Raw genomic sequence first — 9,488 nt, forward strand, 5'->3', positions numbered from 1 at the left:
GGTTTACAGCACTTCAATTCTTAGCATTTCAACTAGGTTAATCATCCATGTGTGGTAGATACAATCAGGCAGAACAGGCAAGCTTAGCAAGTAAATCTAAATCAACATTTTAAACAGAGTTTTCTATCAAAATGCAGAGTTCTTACAGCATTCATCAAGGTATTTCATTTTTTTTCCCAACAATGTAATATCCACGCTGTTTCCTATCTTCTGTGTCCTAAACACACATCCACTCTGCCCTGGTCATCTAGGTTACTTCCGGTGCTTGTTCTCTGTCCAACGAGACAGTGATTCATCTGGACTAAGTGCTGCCTCTGTCTGCCTCAGGTCAAGGATAAAAGAAGTTGGGTAAACAGGCTTCATGAGGAGGTTTTCTTCCTGCCTCATCACCAGAATCCAGGTGCTTCAGATTTCAGAGCACACGTTATGGGGACATCTATCAAAATATGCCCTTCAGGAATAGAAATGACTGTTTTGATTTCTCCTTATATGATGTCAGCCTCATAATGATGCTCATTTCCTGGGATTCGTACCCTTCTCTTGTTCTAGAAATTCTGAAATAAGTCATTTCAGCTACTCAGTATTCATGGGTGGTCTGTGGGTATTTGAGACACATTCGTTGATGGTTGATTTTAGATTTCCATTTGACTTCATTAAGAGATTTCCAGAGAGCTTTTAAGCATTATTTTGGCATTTATGTGTTGAGGGTGTCTCTGGAAGAATTTTGCTTTTCAGTCAGAAATTTAATAAGGAAGTTTTACCCTCACCAGAATGGCAGTGGGGGACTTTCTAGTCAGCCGAGGGTTAGATAAACTCAAAGGGCCAAGGGAAGGTGAACTTGTCTTTATGTAAATGTTTGTATGTTGACCTTCTCCTGCCAATGGAGGGCAGAGCTCCGTTCTCTGGGGTTTGGTTTCCAGGACTGGTAAGAGCACCCCTTGCACACACATTCTCATTTCCTTGGAGCTTCAGCCCAGGCTCAGAGCCACACTACGGCCTCACCTTCTTGTACATTAAACCTTGTACTGAACACTGATGTTAGATTCCCAGGTCATGAGACTCTGCAGCCTTAATAATCGTGTGATCCAATACACACCACACACACACACACACACACACACACACACACACACACACACACATGGCTTATTGGATAAAGAACAAACAAAAATTCTAGATATTTGTTGTAGTTATGCCACAAGATTAAGATATTTCAATTTGTAATTTACAGAGTCCATTTCATGTTAATTCACCTCATGGCATATAAACCTTCTCTGGTGATATAAGAAAATATGAAGAAGGAAGATAGTATTTTGAAACTCAATACATGAGTTTGATGAATTTTATCACATTCACCTCTTCCCCCTCCGAATTCTGTCTTTCCTCTACAACCTCTTCTCAAATTCATGTCCTCTTATTCCATTATATATAACAGAATATATAGTATATCAAAAGGCTTGTCACTGAAGAAAACTGCCGCTCTCTCCGTCAGCAGTAACTTGACGCCTGTACCACCTCCATTAGGTTTGGGGCTTTATAAGACCTTTGGTCATCCATGCTGCGAGTTGACTGCTGTGGTCTTGTGCAGGCCACCAGAGGCATTGCGATTCCATGGCCTCAGGCTTCCTTACAGGTCCAGAGGACACTACTTCACAGCAGACATGCCAGCCTTCTAGCTCTTGCTCTCCTCCCATTCCCTCTTCCGACACCCTCCCACAGCTTTGGGTGTAGAGTTTGTGTTACAGATGTCTTATATGGGGATCAACACTTATTCTATGCACTTTGAACAGTTGTAGTTCTCTTTAATAACACCTCTGTTCACTACAAAAAGAAGATTCTTTGAAGAGGGCTGAGAGCTGCATTCATCTCTGGTATAAGGTTAAATGTTTCAAAGGCAGAGTGACTGTCAATTTAGCAGAATGGTAATGATAAGCTCTTCTCTAAAGGCTACATGACCTCTCCAGCAGTGGGCCTTGCTTGCCTTAAAATAAAAATAATACTTTTTAGAAAGTGTTATTGTGGATAGACAGCTGTGATCCATCTCAACAGTTCATCCTCTGTAGTTACAGTTTGACCATTTAACTGGGAATGTTATTAAAACCATATGGTATTTGACCTCAAAACTGGTTGCTATTAATCTCTGCACTCACCAAGCTTAATTTACAAAAAGGTTACTACACTGTGTACTCCTGTCATAGTAGCCAGGTCTGAGGTCCACAAGTACAGAGTTGATGAAAGCACCCTGCCCTCCGAATGGTCTGCCTGTGTTGATCATATGTAGGGCAAGTCCTCCACACTTCCCCTTCTGACATCTGAGTCTGTCCCTCGGCAGACCTTCTCCTAGGCACCTAGGTCAAAGTGCTGAGTCCTGTGGTGCCTCTGAGTTGACTGGTTTTTCATGCATCAAAATATCAGAGCCTTTTTTTCACATTTCATTCTTTAGAAATGAACATTCTCCCTACTCACTATCAGAGCTGGAAAAGACAAAAAGAACTTAGGAAAAGACACTAGGAGTCCATTTCCTTAGAAATTATTGAGAAATAAAGAGTAGAGAGATAGAGATAAAACTATCAGCCTGGTTACAAATAAAAACCACTTCGAAATACAGTTTTGTCAATGGGCCAAGTAGATTAAGAAATGAACTAATCCTTAATAGCTCGAACAGTCTAATGAATTTATATTTTATTGGCCTGCAAAGGGCCTGCAAAGGGCCTGCAAAGACATTTCTTTGTCTGCCCTGGATTTTTATTTTGTTCTTCTTTTCCATTCGTATCAGAGAACTCACCCTCTGTGTTTCCACATAGATTCAGCCTATTTCAATAAAAATTTGGTCAACACAGCATCCCTTTATCATTGCTAGGGTTAATTCTAATTCTTGCAGAATACCTCGTATACTGTCCACCATTACACATCAGGGGAATGAGGAAGGAGACCATGGAAGAATGCAAAGGGAGAAAAGAGGGAAGAGGGAGGAAAGATAGTTCAAGTGATGGGCAAAGGTGTGAGTCATTCAATAACTCGAGACAGTTAACTGCCGGTTTGGAAACCAATCACAAAACTATCCAATAAACCAATAGGATTGAACTTCATAAATCTTAAATTTAAGCCCTACTTCTGATATGAAATCAACAATACAATACTGAAAATATCATTTACCCACTTGAATTTGCTTCCTCCTTAACAAAACGCAGATAGCCATATTAACGGCAAGTTTATAGATGTATTATGGCTTAGATAATAAACGCAAAATGCTCCTGTTGTAAGTTGCAATGAGGTATATTTATGAATGTCATTTACTAAAATATTATTATTATTTGTACTATCCTAAGCCAAAGCCTAATATATACCAAATATGTTCTCTGTAAGAGCACACTGAATATATTACTGATTGACAGAAGAAAAATGCACACAAAACTACATTCTGAAATGTTAAAATACACAGATATCAAAACCCAGCCCTCCTGGAGAGAGGTTCATTATCCACGCGTCTGTTGTTATGTCTTATCTGGACCCTTTTGTATTAGATGTTTTTGGTTACAGAGATAGCAAGTAAACAGAAAAATAGATGAAAAACTGTATTTTTATCTTTAACACAGTTTATTAATTGTCATTCTGATTACTTTCAATTTAGAAAAGACCAAGGCATGACATTTAATTAAGATCTGTTTCTATAGGAATTAGTTCACAGTAAAGTCACTACCAGCTTGTCTGATATGCTGGTCATGCACTTAAAATCCACACTAAACAAATATTTCTTTGCAACACACTAATCTGATGCAAAAACATTTTGTTTTACTTAAATCTATTTATTTTTCTGCTGTACACTGGGCCTCACACATGTTGGACAAGCATTGTAACACTGAACAAAAGTCCTACAGACTACCAAATTTATTCATTTGTAAAGCTTGCCCATCTACTGACTAGTTTTTAAAGGACAGGATCATGAACGGGCTTTCAAAATAATTTTGATTGAGTACTTAGCAACTTGAAAATGCAAGACTTGGACCCAAAGATGAGAAAGATGCCATTTAGCACAGAGCAGCCCATTAGGGGAAGGAGCATGTAAATAAAATGGGTTATAAATTGTCTTAAGTATAGTCACCAAAGTACATGCAGACTAGGAAGTAGAAAAAACCAAGGAGGCCCGAGTGAGTTTTCCTACCTACAGGTAAATACATGACACTTTTTGGAAATTGAGGCCTCCAACTGGACTACCCGACAAGAGGGTCTCAAACCAAAGAGACACTGACAGAATCAACTTGAAAATTAAGGTTAACCAAAGCAATGGTCTCAGTCAACAGCCTGGGATAGGAGCTGCTACCATAGTTCCTTGCTGAGCACCTAGAAACAGCAAGGCACAGTTAATAGTCTTTTCATCCTCGGTGTGTGTCACATACTGGGGCACATTCTGATGCTTGAAGCCCATCGCTCAAAGCTCTTCCGTTGTGCACAGGACCTGGATCTACTGTATGTCACCCAAGCTCTAGACAGAATCACTGCAGGTCATCAATACAGAAGTTTCTCTATCAAGGAAGACTTGGTTTCCAATGATGCAGTGGGGATTTGCAAAGCCACTTTCTCCTTCCTCTTCCTAGAGGAAGATTCTCTTCAAACTTGGCCATGATTACCACCTTCCCAGACATAAGGTTCATAAGAATGCGCGTTCTGTTGTCGTTCCCCATCTCACAGCATGGGACCCGAAGCATGGGAATTCCTGTAAAATGTGGCGTGTTGAACAACACAAACACAGACTCGGATTCCAATTAAACAATAAATAAAAATGTTGGTGGACATAATGTGGATGCTTCGAAATCCATGTGAATATGATCATAATCCTGACCTTGTAGAGACTCCAAAAACCTTCCAGGAATCCACACCAGGGCCCAAACATTCTTCTTCAAATTTTCTTGAACTTCTATTGCAAAAGAGATGGCAAAAGTGAACATTTTCTCTCAGAGTTGAAGAGGCCAAAGTATGAACTCAAGGTGCCGGTGGAGTAAATTTCTCTAGGAGTGAGGTCCAGGAGTCGGCAGTCTCATCTTACAGATACACCAGCCTCTGTCTCTGCTTTCACACGTCTGATATGCTCCTGTGTCTCTTTTTAATCCTCTTTTAAAATTTATTTATTTTAATTTTATAGATAGGAATGTTTTGCCTGAATGTATATATACATATATACACCACACATATATATACATAATCCATATATGTATACATAATGCACATATATATATACATAATGCACATATATATATACATAATGCATATATATATGTACATACATGTGGGTTTCTGTTTGTCCACAGAGGCCAAAAGTGGGGGATGTTGGATAACCAGGAAATGGAGTTACAGATTGATGTGAGCACTGGCATCTTAACTCAGGTCCTCTGCAAAAGCAGCGATGCTTTTAACCTCTAATGTGTATCTTGAGTCACAGCCAGCTTTCCAGCTCGTTTCTTTTTCTCTTCTTTAAAAATAAATTTTTAGGCCGGGTGTGGTGGCTCACGCCTTTAATCCTAGAACTCGGGAGGCAGAGGCAGGCGGATCTCTGTGAGTTCAAGGCCAGCATGGTCTACATACTGAGTTTCAGGACAGCTGGGGCTACAGGGAGACCCTGTCTCAAAAAGACAAAAATAAAATAAATTTTTATTTATTGTTTTTGTTATATGTGTATGAGTGTATTGCCTGCATGCATGTAAGTGCACCTGTGTTGTACAATGTCCAGGGACCTCAGAAGTGGGTGTCAGATCCCTAAGAACTGGAGCTATGGAGAGTTGTTAGCTGCCATGGGAATCGAACCTGGCTTCCCTGGAAGAGCAGCCATTGTTCTTAACCACTGAGCCAACACTCCAGCCCCCTTTTTTCTCTTTTTGCATCAAGAGCATATTTCAGTTTCTTTCTTTCAAGCTCATCTTTTGTATAGTCTTTACTAAAAAATTATTTACTTAAAATAACTAAAGAATTTGACTTCTGCAGCCTGCCTCTTCTGAGTTCATAATTAAAAATCCAGTCCGTGGGCTGGAGAGATGGCTCAATGGTTAAGAACACTGGCTATTCTTGCAGAAGACCTGGGTTCAAGTCCCAGCACCCACATGGAAGCTAACAGCTACCTGTAACTCCAGTTCCAGGGGATCCAACAGCCTCTTGTGTCTTCTGCAGACATTGCACAACATGAGTGCACTTACCTACATGCAGGCAATACACACATACACAGAAAATAAAAATAATAAATAAAATATTTTAAAAATCTAATCTGTGTTTCATGCTGTCCTAGAATCAAATGTCCTCTTCTTATTGAATGATCCCTGACCATTTGGGCTACTCCAAAGCTGAAGGATATCCAGGACCAAGCATCAGGAGAGAATACTGATCAACCAATCCCATGGACTTTCAGCCACTTCTCATCCCTTACCATTGACATCTGGTAAACTGGGTGTGCCAGGGCAGTATTTTAAAATGGGTGAAGGTTTGTATCTTCACCCAACATAGCTCTTTACGAATGATGTGAAATTTTAGTTTTGGTTTTGTTTTGAGTACATAGAAGGGTGATAAATGAGGTAACCCAGCTTCAGAAAACTAAGCAACATATGTGTTCTCTCACCTGTGGATCCTAGCTCCAAATCCTCAGATGTGAGTACATGTCCCGATGTATCCACAGGAGCCAGGAAAGTGAAAGTAACCTTGCAGGGAAAGGGGTTAAGGACCTCAAGAGAAAGGCACAGTAGGACATAGTGGTTATCAGTGAGGGAAATAGGGGAAATAGTGGGTACTGGGGAGGGGGGGTGGCTATCCAGGGCAAGAGAGGGGAAGAGAGATAAGTAATGCTTAAATGATATAAATAGCCAAAGAAAATGCGATCTTTAAGAAGCTTACTGAAAAAATACACGTATAAGTGAGTGCATGCATATATACGCAGGTTATATAATAAAAATCTTGCTACCAGGTAAGAGAAAACTCCCTTTGAGTTTTTGGTCAGGGGCAGTGCAAGAGACATTCCAAATAATACAGGCTATTGCCACAGCCCTTGATTGTCTCCCAAAACTTGAAGGTAAGGCTCTATTTTCAAAGACAGTATAATTCAGACACAGGACTTAGAGCAATTGAGCTGGAACTTTCTTGGAAGCATCCTTCCTGAAGACTGTCTCTAATAATATTAGAAGAAACTATGCAAACTTCCAAAGAAGAAGAAGAATAAATGATTATATCTAACTGCAACACCTTAGAACAACAGCAACGACTGGTCCAGTGAACTATTGCAATTGGTGCAAAAGTGGCACTTTTATCTTGGGGGTAATCGGCAGCAGCCTAACTGGGCTTATGGTCCACGCAATGGAAGGGGAGTAGTGCATGGTACTGTAAACACAGCCGAGCACACATGGCTGGAGAAGTCATAGACCCTAAAGCAAAATCTACTTCTGTCAGTTCCCTAGAGCAAGGTAATTTCTTACTTCATTATAAATACACGTCCTTTGATTTACAGACAGTGTGTGACTCATCACTCATCAGATAAGCTTCTTTTTGCAAGAAATGGAGGCTTTCAAAAAGCCACAGCTGGTAAAACACAGAATAAGTAACTGTGAAGTACCCAAATGTAAGTGACACGTGTACAGTGTAATCTATACATAAGGCTCCGTAAACAGCACCAAACAGGATGCAGAAAGGATGCATGAACCAGAGGACCACGAGATTTACTGCTCACTAATGCATTCTAGGCATGATAGGAAAAGTGCACCAGTGAAATTTCCACAGTATGGTGATCTAAGGAGAGCTCCACAATGACAAGCCAGTTGACATGACAAAGTGGATTCAGTTAATCAGCTTGTCAATTTGTGTCGTGCATGCTTGCATGCCTCTATCCGTGTGTGTGTGTGTGTGTGTGTGTGTGCACGCGCATGCGTGCGCATGTGTGTGTTTGCTGGAAATCAAAGTTAGTACACTAAGCATGTGCTCTCTCATTGAGGTCCAGCCCTAGTTTTTTTTCAAGACAGGGTCTTTTTATGTAGCATAGGATATCTTTGAACTTGGAATTTGAATATGATTCTTCTGTCCCTGATGCCATACTATTAGGATTAAAAATAATCATCTACCACTTTTAGAATCATAGCTCATTCATTCTGCATCCTGCACATTATCAACACTACAATATAATCGTATTCCAATAATCTTAAGCAAGTGCTAGCTGATTTCAGTACTTTGACCATAAAAGTATTCACTGCTCATTCGAAGTGATATACCCTTATTAACTTACCTTTTTTGCTCAATTTTACTATGTCTATGGGAAAATACTTATTTAGCTTTTTTTCTTTTACTTATTTGATAACCAATTCTTTATGTGCACTCAAAAACTTTAATAAATTAGCATTGTCCAATCTACTTTTCATATTTAAAATATCAAATAACCTACATTTGCTGTGCTCCTCTGATGATAAAATTTCCAGAATCTTCTAACCTGTCTTGCTGGTTAGACTTGGGATCCATTCTGCAGATGTTACTGTGGAATTGTTCTTTCAAATCTTCCTGGGAACTATTTTGCTCTCATAATGTTGATATTCAGAGTTTTAAACACTGTGTCCTCATCTCATACCATCCTCCACTGTTGTTTGTTTAATTTTTTGCACGTGTGTATGTTTGTAGTGTGTGTAGTAGTTTGGATGAGACATGTCTCCGACAGGCTCCAAGCATTCGAACGCTTAGTCAGTTGGTGGTGCTGCTCGGAAGCGTTTAGGATGTGCGTCAAGCTTGCTGGAGGAAGCATGTGGTTGGGGGCTGGATTTGAGAGTTCACAACCTTGCCTCATTTCTAGGTTGTTGCTCTCCTGTGTGTGCTTGAGGATGTGAACACTCAGCTCTGTGTTCTGGTTACCTGCTGACATTCCTCCTCCACTATGATGGACTCATCCCTCTGGAACTCTAAGCCAAATAAACTCTTCTTTCTATGAGCTGTCTTAGTTATGCATTTTATCACATCAACAAGAATGTAACAAGTACAGTGCATGCGTGCATACCTGTGTGTGTGTGTGTGTGTGTGTGTGTGTGTGTGTGTGTGCCTACCTGAACACATGGGGGGTGTGAACACACATCTGTGCTTGGGGTCCAGAGATTGGTGTTGGATTTCTCCCTGGATCACTCTCGCCCTTATATATTGAACTAGGATCTCCAACTTGAGCCAGAGAGCATCAATTTGGCTAGGCTAGCTAGCCAGCACCCTCCAGAGATCCCCTGCCTCTTCTCCCATGCCACTCAAAACAAGTGTTTCACTCACTGAACCATATCTCCAGGGGCTATTAGCTGGTCTATATCATATTTTTATAAACAGCTTAAATGATACTATGGCTGATTTAAATTTGTAAATTGAATACGTATTTAGAAGTTGGCAGGAACAGCCTATTCAAATCAGAAAAAAAGAAATTCAGGAAATAGCATGCTGAAAGGCCTTGGGATGAGAATCAGTTTGGAAAACCACATTCTATTCTGGAAAGAACTCACCTC

The sequence above is a fragment of the Nannospalax galili genome, unplaced genomic scaffold, assembly GCF_000622305.1.
Source record: "Nannospalax galili isolate Female #2095 unplaced genomic scaffold, S.galili_v1.0 scaffold919, whole genome shotgun sequence".
In the NCBI taxonomy this organism is placed as follows: domain Eukaryota; kingdom Metazoa; phylum Chordata; class Mammalia; order Rodentia; family Spalacidae; genus Nannospalax; species Nannospalax galili.